Genomic DNA, 15,831 nt, shown 5'->3' on the forward strand with positions numbered 1-15,831 from the left:
CAATGATGGGGGCTAGAGCTTTTGCAAAATGGGGTAAAGATTTTGTTGGGCCAATACAGCCACCTACTTATAGAACCCAAGCTCAATATATCATTATAGCTACGGACTATTTGACCAAGTGGGCTAAGGCTAAAGCAACTCAAAAGAATGATGCCAGAACCATTGCCGCATTCTTATATGAGTATGTATTCATGGTCATCCATAACAAATCAGCTCCCTATCACCCATAAGCAAACGGACAAGCTGAGTATACGAATAAGATTCTTAGCTCGGTATTGACTAAAGTGGTTAGTTTAGGAAGAACAGACTCGGAAATGAATTTCCATGCAACTCTATGGGCTTATTGAGTTTCATTCAAAACAGCTTTAAACGCTACACCCTTTAACCTTGTTTATGGTCTTGATGCCATACTGCCAATAGAATTTCTATTGCTGACACTAAGGGTAGCAAAGGATCTTGAGTGGACTGGACATGAATTGTCAGAAAGACTTGAAGATTTAGAGAAGGTAAATGAGCAAAGTCTAACAGTTGTAGCTCACATCTACGTACAAAAGCGAAAACAAAAACAATTTTTTGATTCCCATTAATTACAAAAATCTTCCAAAAAGGAGACTTAGTTCTAGTCTATTCCCTTAAGCAACACATTCCCAAGTTTAAGAAAAAGGAAAATGGACCGTTTATCATTGAAGATGTATCTCCAAGTGGAGCAGTCAAGTTATCTACCCTAGATGGTGAACCAATGGCTAATTGGATTAGTGGATGTCGTTTAAAGAAGTACAATTTGCCGCTAACCAATGAATTGCTGGAAAGAATGCATGTAGCCAAGCAAAGGAAGATAAACCGACAGCAAGTTATTGATGAAGCCCAAGAAGAAGCTCGACTTCGGGTACTCAAAAGAAAAGCTGCTCTCAAGGATCAACAAATACCTATTCCCATCAACACCCTAGAAATAGATGACCTACAATGGGAGTTGCAGAAAGATGCAGTGTCAACAGATGATGAATGGTTAGATGGAATGGACCTCGCATCAAAGTGCAGATCAACAACCATAGCACAAATGCATTGGTCGATACAGGAGCTTGAACACGTCTGTGTTGTTGTCAGCCATGGTAAATGTTGCACCTAATGTGAAAATTGCCCAAAAAGAGGAGAAATGTAGCAAGAATAACACATGCTATATAGCACAAACCATAGAATACTATAAGGGACCTGTTATGAAAAAAACAGCACAGACAAAAAATCTCCACAATATGACAAAATAGCCTACATAGTACTGCCTATAATGGAAACGGAGGCCGAAATGAGCCCGAATCACAAATCTGAGCAGATTGAGCTCTTTGAGAGCTCCCAAAAAATTTGTCGACTTGAAAACACTCACCAAAGCTCGTTGATATCAAAGAAAGTGAGCAAGTGTGTGTTGGAGCAACTGGCGACTAAGCCTAGGAGGATGCAACCTACTCTGATACCAATTAGTGGAATTAGGGTTGCAAGAAAATACACACAACTTGGATAAGATGAAGGAATCTCAAGGCACACAACATAGAGTGTTTTACTTAGTGTGCAATGGAAAGATAGATAGCCCTAGAATGATGGGCCTATATACAATGCACGGGGGAAAACCTCCTACAGAGGGGAAAAATGCCTCGGCAGTCCTAAGTGTGTTCACACACTTAGTGATGTGTTCACACACATCACTACCACATGTATATGGTAACACATGTCACCTGGACTACGTATGTAGGCTTTGTATGGGCTAAATCAAGCCCGTGTGCATGGCATGTGAAGATACCATAGTATCTTATTACTATTGTGTTTCATATGGAAGATGTAGACCATTCATTGTGTGTGCAAAAGAAAAATGCGGACAATGTGATCATTACTATTTATGTAGATGATATTAACATTGAGGGTGACATTGTGCACGATGTAGAGCATGTCAAAGCTCTTTTATGAAAATAGTTTGATATGAGTTTGATATGAAGGATTTGGGTAAGCTACGTTACATTTTGGGGATTGAAGTGATACGCGATGAGCATGGTATATGGCTGTCGCAAAACAAGTATGGATTGGATATGCTCACTAGGTATGGCATGGCTGATTTTAAGCCTAATTCTACACCCTTGGATCAAAATTTGAATTTGCGAGTGGACGATGGAGAAGTATTCAACGGTGCTTTAATGTGTTGCAGGATTGTGGGTAGCTTGATATACATGACTATCTCCCTCACGGTCAAATTTGAGTTATGTAGTTGTACTAGTGAGCCAATTTATGCAGCTTCCAAGGAAGCCACACTTGGATGCCATGAGACATATATTGAGGTATGTGAGAGCTACATTAGATAATGCTCTCTTCTACAATGCAAGTAGAGAGATATAGGTGTATGGTTGCACAGATTTTGATTGAGCTGGTAGTGTTGTGATAGTCAATCTACCAACAGCTATATGTTTTCTTTTGGGAGTGTTTTTGTGACGTGGAGAAGCAAGAAGCAGCCCACCTCGAGTACAAAGGTAGAGTACAAGGGTGCAAGAGTTGCAACATGTGAGATAGCATGCTATGTTGAGACTTCGAGATACAAGTACATTGACCGGTTGTCATATACTGTGACAACCTTAGCAACATCTAGTTGGTGCAAAACCTTGTGTTTCATGCATGCACATAACACAGAGAGATTCACTAGCACTTCATCCGAGAGGGACTTGGATGGTGAAGTTGTCCTTACTTACGTCGGCACATAAGATCAAGAAGTTGATCTTTTCACCAAGGCCTTGAGCGCGGAGAAGCTATGACGATTTTGAGGGATGCTAGGAGTACAACATATTGTCTCTCTTCAATTAAGGCACTAGCTTAAGCTACAAAACTACAAGAGGTAATCCCCTTCTTCCATTATGGACAATCCTTTGAAAGATGATATGTTACCATGTCTTTTAACACTCCTTCTGTTAGGAAATAAGACGTAGCTAAATAGATAATTGAGTAGATTACTTAATGGAGAGAGACAGATTTACATACACGAGATTATAGAGTAGAGAGAGAGAGAGAGAGAGAGAGAGAGAGAGTACACACGATATACGTGGTTCACCCAATGTGGGCTACGTCCACGGGCAAGCAGCCACTCAATGGCTTTAGTACTTCAAAACAAGAAGTAGTTTACAAAGGGATTATACCCTTAATGGAGCTCCCGCCTTACTTCACTCTCACCACCTCACACTTACCTTGTTACATCAACTTCACACTATGAAATGTGTGTAAAAATGGCCTCCTTTTATAAGCCAAAAGGGTTGCCCTCTCTCATGAGAGGCAGCCATGTGTAGCCGCCCTTGTGTAGATAAGTCCAAATCGGACCCTCCAATCTGCCCATGTGTGGTCGCCATTGAGAAGACAAGTCCGCTTTTGAATTCGGCCACCGGCCACCGGCCATTGACTTCCGACCACCGGCCACCGGCCAACCGACGGTTGTTTTCCGACCACTTTCCGGCTGTCGTCCGGCCATAATATTCCAGCAAAAAGGAATATTCCGACAAAAAGGAATATTCCGGCGAGGGGGAAAAAAGTCTCGGGGGCGCCCCCGAGGCCCCTAAAGTTGCCCCTGATTTTTGGCCGTGAAAATTTTGGTTTCCGTCAAGTGATTTTCCTTCACACACGATGGCTTCTCCTCATAATGGGGGGCCTTGCAAATGTGCGCTTTTACCACAGAAAATTACAAGGGTACATCAGGCTCCATACTTAACACCTTCTTAGAAGGTTGATCCTTACCATTATTTGTTGGCTGCTATCTCTATTTATTTACATGCTTGCATACTACTGCAACTTCTTCTTTCCTCCATGGATGTCACTTTTGTCTTTTTTATCAACATGGACACAAGATCCTCCCATAAGATAGTGTTTTCTCTATTAGAAATTATCAAAGAAGAATAGAAAGAATCATATGATCTAGGTAGATAAGAGAGAGAAGTGTGATTGCCATGACCTCAAAACTAATTATCTTCCATGCAGCCAACACTTCATATTGCATCGATTACAATGTGTTGATATTCTCCATAGTAGAAAATCCATTATTAGGTTTGAGGTTCCTCATAGAGACCTCAATAGACACCCTGTTCATTCGTGTCGTCCAATGGTACATGCCTTCAAACCTAAGAGAAAAAAAATTAGCCCTTGAATATGTTAATATGCATAATCCTTGGATTCAACCAATCCCACAGTTTTTTCTTATTCTTAGGGCATGCCTGAGTCCAAAATGGAGAGATGTCGAGTATTGTAGTTGTTGCATCTGGCTATGGCTGGTCATTTTCTATTGTAGCAGATGGCATGGGTTTCTAGTATTGATAGCATCAGTACCCCGCAGATCCCATAGTGGATTTGCGCAAGCAACACTCTATTCAATGGAAATATGGGAGAATTTCTATCTTTCGATCCAATAGCTCATGCTAAGAGGTATCAACATCCCCTCCATACCTCTCATTCCTCTCAACATCCAAGTCATACTCCATGGGAGACTTTCCTTGCGTTATGTTGTCTCTTCTATCATCGATGCAAAACAGCCTCAACAAAGAGCAATGTATGCCGAAGATCTAGTAGTACCTAATAGTGACAATGGATTACTTTTCCTCCATTGGGACTAAATATCAATCCCAAACACATGTATGTACCTTCATTTTCAACCTTGCATGGAAGAGGTCGTCCAAGCTCAAGCAGTTCAAAGAGGGAGGAAAGAGCATCTCTTTCCTTACCTACGATGGCACCTTTGGTGCTACGGACAAAGACTTGTCTTTTATCCCCAACAATTCTATGCGGCGTTTGGAGATGAGGGCTTCACGAAGTCCTCTAAGCTACACCATGTAGCCATGCACTTTCAAAAGTCCACCGGGCAATGGTGGTCTAGCCTATGGGACAACGGTGAAGCTCCACAAACATGGAAAGTTTTAAGAGCTTCCATCATGAAGCAGTTTTTGGCCACTGATGCCAAAGACAAAGTGCTCACCGAATGGCGAAGCTTGAAGCTCTCTCCCTACGAATCCATTCACAAATATGTAGACAAGTTTTGGGACTTACATCTCAAAGCCACTGTCTTCAAAAAGATGGATTTTGGAGAGCAAAAACAACAATTTTGTGCGGGCTTAACTGAAGAAATGGCGGAGTATGTCAACTCCCAAAGGCCGTGTACCATATCTGCGGTTATACACCATACTATGGTGGCTTCGAAGGGGAAGGACAATGTCCAAAATTCTCCTAAGGGCAATTCCAATAACAACAAAGCTAAGGAGAAGGGAGTTTACAAAAGCAAAAACAAACTCTCTTCTGAAGAGCTTGAGCGTTATCGCAAGGATAACCGTTGTTTCACATGCGGCAAGCAAGGGCATGCGTACCGCACTTGTCTCCAAAAGAACACCCTCCATGAGCCTCCTAGATCTACCTTGGTCAAAAACCAAGAAGAGGAAGCTCACCACAAAAAGGATCTCCTCTATGCCATGCTTGGGGAAAGGTAAGAGAACATGATTCTTTTATTCTCTTTGACCCTGGTTCTACTCACAATTTCATATCCACAGAGTAGGCCACCAAGCTAAGAATCCAAGCTTATGAGATGGGAGATGTCCTACCCGCCCGCAGATGGTGCTTTCAAGGGGCAAGAAGCTTCAGTCTCTCCCTTAATCGAGAAATTGAGGCTCCATGTCCAAAGCTATGTGGACAAAGAGGACTTCTTTATCTCTCCTCTCAAGCACGAGGATATAATCCTAGGGGCATCATGGTTTGATCACATGGCTGCCAATGTTAAATTCCCTGAAAGAGAAATTTACTTTTAAGTACAAGGAAAAAGATATGTACATAGATGCCAAAGAGATGGGTAACACCATACCCATTGTACATACACAAGCTTTCAATAAGTCAATAAAGAGCTCAATTTCTGTCTGCATGATTTTTGTTAAAGATTCTCAAAATGAACCTAATGCTTTAGCAAAAGAAAATACAAACAATCACAAGGAATTAAAGTTATCCAATTTTCTCAAGGGGTTTCAAGATGTCTTTATTAACGAGAGTCCGAGGCAATGATGACCATGCAATTGAACTCCTTCCAGGAAGTTCACCGCCTAATAAACCTCCTTATAGAGTTTTTCAAGCTCAACAAGAGAATATTATGCGGCAAGTGCATGAGTTAGTTGAGAAGGGCATGGTTAGGCCTAGCTCGTCTCCATTTTTCTCACCCGTGTTATTAGTGCAAAATAAAGACGGCACATATCATATGTGTGTCGACTATAGAGGACTAAATAGGATCACTATCAAGAATAGGTTTCCCATTCCACGGGCAGAAGACCTATTTGATAAGCTACAAGGGTTGACCTACTTCAGTAGGATTGACCTAAAAAGTGGCTACATCATATAAGCATAGTTGATCAAGATATTTTAAAGACCGCATTTCACACTACATTTGGTCTTTACAAATACATTGTAATGCCTTTTGGCTTGACCAATACACCAGCCACTTTTAACTTGTTGATGGAGAAGCTATTCAGGCCTCACAGAACCTTTACTAGAGTGTTCTTTGATGATATTATCATCTACTCTAATTCACTAGACGAACACAAGCAACACCTCCAGCTAATATTTCAAGTCTTAAGAGAATAAACTTTATGTTAATCGAAAGAAAAGTGAGTTTTTCTTACAAGAGATTCAGTATTTAGGCCACATTATCTCTCAAGATGGCATCCAAATGGATCCATCAAAGTTAGAGGTATTAAACGGAATCTGGCCTAAACCAAGGAATCTTCATGAACTAAGAAGCTTTATAGGTATGTGTGTATACTATAGACGCTTCATAGAAAAGTTCTCACTAATAACAGGACCATTACATGACCTACCAAAGAAAAACTTTAGGTATACATGGTCTACCAAGGAGAACAATGCTTTCGAAAAGCTTAAAGAAAAGCTTATCTCTCAACCTGTGCTTACACTATCGGATCTCTCAAAGCCATTTGAGGTCCAATGGGACGCTTGTGGTGATTGCCTTGGAGTTGTTTTACTCCAAGAAGGGCACACCATAGCCTATGAAGTCAAAGGCTTGACCCTGTTGAGCAAGATCTAGGTATATATGAAAAGGAACTCCTCGTAGTTCTACATGCCTTAGACTCATGGAAGCACTAGTTATTAGGGACTCCTTTCATTCTGTGGACGGATCACCAAAGCCTTAAGTACTTCATGACGCAGACCAAGCTCTCTGACAAACAAATGAGGTGGGAAAATTTCCTTTTGCAATTTGATTTTCATATTGCTCACATTGTTGGCAAGCATAATCAAGTAGCCGATGCACTCTCAAGATGGCCGAGAGTGAATGTGGTTTCCATAGCAACTCACAATTATCTATCTTCTATGATAGATGAGTATGCTATTGATCCCAATTTTAGAGATGTGATTTTAGTCCTTTTTGGAAATAAAGAGGAACCATTTACCTTAGAAGATGGTTATCTTCTGTATGGCAATAGACTATGCGTTACTAGCTCACTACTTGAGAAAGTAATGTATGAATCTCATGCTCCTCCTTATGCAGGACATAGAGGGATTCACTCTACCCTAAAAGGAATTGAAACGTATTTCTATTGGCCTACCATGAAATCAAACATACAAGAGTATGTTGCTAAATGTGTGGTATTGCAAAAGAGGAAGTTTGATAGAGGAAAGCAACCTAGATTGCTTCAACCTTTGTCAATCCCTAATTCACCATGGGAGAGCATATCCATGGATTTTATCTTTGGATAACCTAAGTCTATCCATGGGAATACGGAAATATGGACGATAGTAGAGAGGTTCAGTAAACAAGCTCATTTTATACCTGTCAAAAAGACTATCAAAGCCCATCAAATGGCAACCCTCTTCATTTCACAAATCTTCAAGTACCATGGCTTGCTGATGTCCATAGTGTCAGATAGAGATCCTAGAATGACCAGTAATTTTTGAAAGGGTCTCTTTGAGAATTTACGGACAAGGCTAAACTTCTCTTCGGCCTATCACCCTCAAACGGATGGCCAAAGTGAAATAGCTAACCTAACAATTCTTGATCTACTAAAAGCCTATGTAACAGAAGCAGATCAAATGTCCCAATGGGAGAAGTACTTACGCTTAGTGGAGTATGCCTACAATAACATTGTACATACTTCCACAGAAAAAACACCTTTCAAGGTAATTGAGGGAAGATCAAAAAGTCCCCTGCTACTTAAGGTACACGGGAAGATCTTCGCTACAGATAAGTATAGTCGAGACCTACAAGAATCTTTCCAAAGGACTAAGGATGCTATCTCTATCTCACAACAAAGGCAAAAGGTTGCTGCTGATAAGCACAAATAGCCCAATCCTTTAAAGAAAATGATTGGGTCTTACTTAAATTTCCCAAGGCTCGATTAAGGCACACGACAGGCAAGAATCCTACGGGACACCAAAAGTACTATGCTAAGTTAGCAAAAAGGTACTATGGTTCCTTCTAGATTCTTAGACCAATCAATGAGATCATTAAGATGGCCTACCAACTTAAGTTACACGGCCATTGTCTCATACACAATGCTTTCCATGTGAGCCTACTAAAGCCTTACAAAGGAGAGCCACCTCAAGAACCAACTATTGAAGACCCACTGGAGGACCAAGAAGAGGTGCTACAGCCCGAGTCCATTCTCAACATGAAGACAAGGTATTAAGAGGCGGTAAGACTATCCGATGATATCTTATTAAGTTTAAGAATTATCCTTTTGAAGATGCTAGATGGATGCAAGGCATACAATTAAAGGATAACCTAAACCTTCTCAATGCTTACAATGCATCCCTAGAGTAAGCAAATGTACAAATGTTTAAAATGAACAAAGTTTTTGTCTTATAAAACTCTCTTTTTTGTTATTGTGCACAAATGTTAAGTAGTATGTATGCTTAGAATCAAGTTTGCGGAGACGACATCTCCCAAACACCAAGTAGGGTTTGTCACTCTACTATGGAAGATTGATAGGACTTATGTCCAGACATGCTTGCGGCAGCCTTAGGCTCTCAAGCGCCAAATGGATTAGTCATCCATTTTGGAACAATGTCGTAGGGTAAGATAGGGATCCTCTACCCGCTAGAAAAAGAATTAATGAATAGGCTTTATCTTCTCTACCCCATAGTCGAGGACGACTATGATTTCAAGAGAGAGGTAATGTCATAATAACTAATATCTAATTCTCATAAATAATTTTCTCATGTTAAACTGATCATTTAATATGGGAAAGTGCCAGGGGAGAAAAAGCTAGAATATTGGTTAAGTTGGCAGACTGGCCACGATAGGGATCCAAAGGAGGAAAAATAGGGATCCAAAGGGGGGGGCATCTGCAAAAGAGCAATGTGCAACAATGGGCCTTAAAGACCCTAAGGTTCAGTCCAATAAGACTTCCAAAATGCTAAGGTTCCAAAATTCAAAGGTTGTGTCCAATGGTCAAACTTAGTAAAATTGGATTCTTAGTGAGTGTGCCAAAAAGTCTTCAAGGCTCCTACATAGGAGAGGGTGTTCCGTGTAAGTAGGGGATGAGAGAGAAACACACACACACACACACACACACACACACACTCACAGGCTCCCTTTACACAAAGGGAATAAGGGACACATTCCAGGTCCCTAGGCCAATTGCCCACAAGGTGCACTCAAATCCTATTGGATGGCCATAGAGGTGGACCAATGAGAATTAGGCTAGAGTAAATCTAGTTTAATTCATTTAAAAACACTTGATAAAAGAACCAATAAGAATTAAACTCTCTAGAAGACTATTGGACAGTCTCCCAAGGGGTCCAATGAGCATTCAGCAACCCAATGGCTTGCCTACTTCGTATTGGCCAAAAGACAAAGGGGTCCAATGAGAGTTTAGTTGCATTATTTCATTACATAAAGCTCTCACAAAAGGGGCCTATTGGAGGGGAACCGGCTCCATATGAATCCGGTCCTCAACTATTGTCATGTTCTCTAAATTCTCTCTCTCTCTCTCTTGCAAAAGTATTGTTCATGCCAAGTTAACCAAGTACCATGTTTATGTTGCTACCATCAACTAAGATCACCCGCTATGCTCACAAAGTAATCTCTTAAAAGTGCTTCACCTAATTTCCTAATTCCGCTACTTCCAAAGTTCATAGGCAATTTCCATTACACATGTGGTCTTGGAGAAAATCCTTAACCTGTTGGAGATTTTTGGCTCCCAACCCCATTGTAACAGGTGACCTAGGTTGAAACCCATATGAGCATGAAAGGACTAAATCCAGTTGTGACATGCTTAGCACTGTTGTAGGCAAACTCGAGAATAGATGTTCATCTACTCTACCATGCTAATGACTAAGCTATGCTAAGCTAGTATGAGTGATTAAGTGAGGAGATATACTTCTTTCTCGTAAGACTACTCCTTCTTCCTCTCTATCTTCTCTCATACCCTGCTAGCTCTCACCATCTTCAAAGGTGTGTGAGGTCTTGGATCTGAGACCGTGAGGGAATTGATGTCGTGTTTTATAAGTGTTTGCTTAGTGCTTGAAGCTTCCATCTTCATTGCACTAGCTAGTTATTGAAGGAACACAAAGAATTGTATTGTAAAATGTCTCCCTTAATGGAGAAAACCTATAATACAAAGCCTTTTGGAGGGGGGACCGCCCCCAAGTAAATCCGGTCCTCAACTATTATTAATAGCTTAATTTCTCTCTCTTTCTTTTGAAGTATTGTTCATGCCTATCTAACTAGGTGTTATGCTTTTTGTTGCTTTGTCCATCCAAGCCCTCTTGCTATGCTCATTAGGAATCTATTCTAATAAAATAATCACTATGTCTATGTTATTTTCCACTACACACAAGTTACTAGGCCATTAAATGTTACACACCCTCACTCAAGGCAAGCTTGGTACAAAGAAGGCAAAAGGGACACTTGTCAAGCTCCTCCTCATGTTGCCCTCATGGTGTGCCTAAAGCCTATTGGTTGGCCTCCCAAAGGTCCAATGATAAATTAGTTGATTTAATTAATTATTTTAGCATTTATTAAGTTCCTCTCTCAAAGGGAAAAGAGGGACACTTGTCCCAAGACTACCCTTGTTGCTTGATATGCCCCTGTTTGAGATTGGCTAGGCCTGGAGGGGTCCAATGAGCTTCAAGCATGAGCTACAAGGGGCGGTCGACCAAAGCATGCTGGGGGGCTGCTTAAGGGGTATACTCTCCCACACACACTCATTGTGTATTGTGGAAAGTGCAAGAGCTCCCTCTCCTTCTCCAAGCAAATAGAGAGGTTGAGAGCCTACACCAACACTCTTGGCTATGGAATGCAAATCCAACCAAGAGCCATGCTTCAATGCTTAAGCTTTCCATCTTCTCCATCTTCATTACTATGCTATTATGTATGCTAGCAAGAAGAGTGATGATAAGTGAAGAACTAGTTCTTTCTCCTATGAAATGTTTCTTCTTCCTCTTCCCTACCATTATTCCCTGCTAGCTCTCTCCACCTTTGAAGGTGTTGGGGTCTTGGGACTGAGGCTTGGGATAGTTAGTGCTTTCCACAAAGTTTATGTTATGCTCGTGATGCATGAATATTTCCATCTTCATTGCATCACCTAGGTCACAAGGAACACATTGTATTGTAACAAGTCTCTCTTGATGGAAGAAACTATAATCCAAATGCCTATTGGAGGGGGGACCTGCTCCACATAAATCCGGTCCTCAACTATTTTCATGTTCTCTTAACTCTCTCTCTTGCAAAATTATTGTTCGTGCCAAGTTAACTAAATGCTATGTTTATGTTGCTACCATCGATTAAGTTCACCCGCTATGCTCACAAAGTAATTTCCTAAAAGTGCTTCTCTAATTTCAGCTACTCTCAAAGTTAATAGGTCATTTCCATTACATTGGTATCAGAGCATTTGGTTTCTCTTTTCCTACTTAAGAAAAGAGGTCCTTAAGTAGCCTATAAATGGTTGATTTAGATCTTTATATCAGGGTAAGTGAGACTAGGATCTATTATCGATTTTGTTGAGCCCACTATGTGGGATATGGTGCACACCTCGAGAGCTTTGGACTTAATAATGGGGTCTTTTTAGACTTGCCTACGGTTTTACCATTATTGAGCCATAAGAAGTCCAAAAGGAGCTAGCCCTCGACAATTCTGCAATATTATACCCACTCCACTACTCTCTATAACTAACCACTTCGAGTCATGGGTGTAGATACTTAAGTGTCAGTTTTCAAAGGCTAAGAGGAGTAGAAACTAAGGTTTTAAATTGGCAAAGCATACACTAAGTGAGTACACAAATTTTGTTAACATGGCTGACAATAACCAAGAGAGTAGAATGAACAATGATAGCTTTGATTTTGCACATGAAGGTGCTAATGATGATGCTCCCATGTTTGTCAATTATCTCGTTACTAGGTTGTAACAAGATATGCGCAACCCTGCTTTGCAAGCAAAGTTACTCAACAACTTCGCACTTATGGGATTTCTCTTCCTCTCCAAGAGGAGAGAGAGAGCTTAGGAGGCGTCTTGAAGAGACCCCCAAAAGAAGACTCTCCCATATGAGAGGAGGAATCCAAAGAGCAAGAAAGCAATGAAACTTTAAGTTCCTCAGAAGATGTGGCTCCACAAAGACAGCGGTCTAGACGATCGCTAACTCCTCCCAATAGCAAAAGATCAACACACAGTCCTTCTCCTCCTCATTCCGAAAGGCAACAAAGAAAACAAAGGAAGAAAATGGCAAAAAAGAGGTCACCCTCTTCTCCTTCTTCTTCACCTTCCTCCTCTTTCGTCGAAAGCTATGGCTATTCTCCTAGAGAATACAAGAGGGGAGGACATTGCAAATCATACCCTGCATGGTGAAGGTCACAAAAGTTCAAGAAGTTCAAAGAAGGAGGAAAGAGTATCTCTTTTCTCACCTATGATGGCACCTTTGGTGCCACCGACAAAGTATTGGACTTCATCCAGCAATTTGATGCGGCCTTTGGAGACGAGGGCTTCATGGAGTCCTCCAAGCTACGCCATGTAGCTATGCACTTCCAAAAATTGGCTCGTCAATGGTGGGCTAGCCTTTGTGGCAATGGCGAAGCCCCAAAGACATGGAAAACTCTACGAGCTTCCATCATGAAGCAATTCCTTGTGCAAGCGATGCAAAGGACAAAGTGCTCACCAAATGGCGTAGTTTGAAGCTTCTCTCTCATGAGTCTATCCACAAATATGTAGACAAGTTTTGGGATTTACATCTCAAGCATACTGTCTTCCAAAAGATAGACTTCGTCGAGCAAAAGCAACAATTATGAGCGGGATTACCTGAAGAGATGGCCGAATACGTCAACTCTCAACGGCGTAGTTCTATCACCGAAGTAATCCATCACACCATGGTTGCTTCATGCATCAATTTACAACAAGGGGCTAGACGGAATATCAAGCCCATGGAAAACAAAGATAAAATGATGCAAAAGAGAAAACCAATGCCCAAAATTCTTCCCAAGGCACTTCCAGCAACACAACAACAACAACAATCGGTCCAAGGAGAAGGGAGTTTACAAAGGAAAAAACAAACTCTCTCCTGAAGAGCTTGAAGCTTTTTTAAAAGACCATAAGTGTTTTAAGTGTGGGGAGCAAGGACATGGCTATCGTTCTTGCCCCAAGAAAAATGCTCACAATGAGACTCCTAGGGCTTCCACCATCGAAGCGCCAAAGGAGGATGCTCATTTGCAAAGGATCATCTCTCTCTTATGCTTGGGGAAAGGTAAGGGAGCATGATGCCTTCATCCTGTTTGACCCTGGCTCTACTCACAACTTCATATCAACGGAGTTGGCCACCAAGTTGGACATTCAAGCTTTCAAGATGGGAGATATTACAACGGCCGCCACAGCTTTCAAGGGACAACAAGCTTCCATTACTCCCTTGATTGGGAAGTTGAGGCTTCATGTCCAAAGCTATGTCGACAAAGAAGAATTTTTCATCTCTCCTCTCCAACATGAGGATGCTATCCTAGGGGCGCCATGGTTTGATCGCATGGCTACCAACATGAAGTTCCCTGAAAGGAGAATCTACTTCACCTAAGGGAAAAGAACGTTTCTATAGATGTTAGTGAGTGTGGTCGTATTATACCACTTGTAAATCCTCCTGCTATTGATAAATTAATGAAGAGCTCAGTTTTTTGTGTACATGAATTTTTGTCAAAGAGTCCCTAAAAGATCCTAATGTTTCATCAAATGTAAATGGTAGGAATCAAGAAGAGTTAGACTTGTCTAATTATCTAAAAGGATTCCAAGATGTGTTCATCGATGATATCCCTATGGACTTATCTCCAAAACGAGGGGATGATGACCATCGCATTGAGCTCCTTCCAGGAAGCTCACCGCCTAATAAGCCTCTTTACTGAGTTTCTCAAAGTCAACAAGAGGAGATCATGAGGCAAGCAAGAATTGGTTGACAAAGGGATGGTGAGGCCTAGCTCCTCTCTCTTTTTCTCCAGTCCTTTAGTGCAAAAGAAAGATGGTACATACCGTATGTGCGTGGACTATCGAGCACTAAACCATGTCACTATCAAAAACAGATTTCCCATGCCTCGAGTAGAAGATCTGTTTGATAAGCTACAAGGCTCTACCTACTTCAGTAGGATTGACCTTAAAAGTGGCTATCATCAAATAAGGATAGTGAATATATCCTTGAAAGTGGCTAGCATCAAATAAAGATAGTGAACGAAGATATCCTAAAGCCCACGTTTCGTACAACGTTTGGTCTTTATGAATATCTAGTCATGCCTTTTGGCTTGACTAATAATGCACCAGCCACGTTCAATCGTCTAATGGAGAAAATCTTTAGACCCTATCAAAAATTCGCTGATGATATCATCATCTACTCCAAGTCTTTGGAGGAACACAAGCAACATCTCCAAGTGATTTTTCAAGCATTGAGGGAGAACAAGCTTTTTCTCAACCAAAAGAAAAGCGAATTTTTCCTTCAAGAGATTCAATCCCCAGGTCATATTATCTCTCAAGATGGTATCCGTATGCTATCTCCATAAAAGCTCATGCATGCCTATTGAGACGAGGAGTGTGGAGATGCATACCTAAGCATTACATGACTTGAAAGATTTGTATGCTCTTGGAAGCCCAAATTTTTTAAATTTTTTCTTGGTCCCCCATATGCTCTCTTTAGCAATGGCAATGCACGTAGTGCATTGTAAGCTGGAACAGATTTGGAGTCAACAAGACCATGGAAACTTTTGAATCATTCTATCGACCTAGTGCAAAGTAGAATTTGCACTTTCAATTTTATCTCTACATATGCAAAGTACAAATTTGCACTTTCATTTTGGCTAGTAGGAGTGCAACAAGGCAATTAGCTAGCTATATGGAGTTCCTTCTATTCCCATATTCTCAGTTTGTTTGAGCATCATGTTGTATTGCTCTTATCCTTGCAAGTCTACCCCTTAAGCTGCTTGCTGCCCCCGCCTCCTTCCCTCAATGGGTGCGCGCGCACGTGTAGAAAGAGAGAGAGAGGGAGAGAGTACACAAATTACACAAGAAACTGTTTGGAATCCATGGTGCATTTGTTGTGATATCTCAAAGCTTCAGTAGTGAGTATGAATATGAGTGTCACAGATGGGAAGAGAAGAAGAGATGAGAGAGAGAGAGAGAGAGAGAGAGAGAGAGAGGGTCGACACAACTTGGAGGCGTTCAATCAAGTGACAGGACTCCCTCTCTTCAGAAAGCATAATGTCGTGCACAGTTCTGGTTGCTTCGGTGAGACGACAGCAGGAAGACAAAAGTTTCCATTGCCGGGATTTGAACCCGGGTCGTCTGGGTGAAAGCCAGATATCCTAACCGGACTAGACGACAATGGA

At 41.2% G+C, this 15,831-nt stretch overlaps 1 non-coding gene across 1 annotated transcript; it reads right to left on the bottom strand.

Annotated features, from left to right (window-relative positions):
• Positions 1–15,757: 15,757 nt before the first annotated feature.
• On the bottom strand, positions 15,758–15,831 carry TRNAE-UUC (transfer RNA glutamic acid (anticodon UUC)). The gene has a single exon. It is a non-coding gene; the product is annotated as a tRNA-Glu (tRNA).

Source organism: Adiantum capillus-veneris, chromosome 8 (genome assembly GCF_014529385.1).
Source record: "Adiantum capillus-veneris isolate H3 chromosome 8, ASM1452938v2, whole genome shotgun sequence".
In the NCBI taxonomy this organism is placed as follows: Eukaryota; Viridiplantae; Streptophyta; class Polypodiopsida; order Polypodiales; family Pteridaceae; genus Adiantum; species Adiantum capillus-veneris.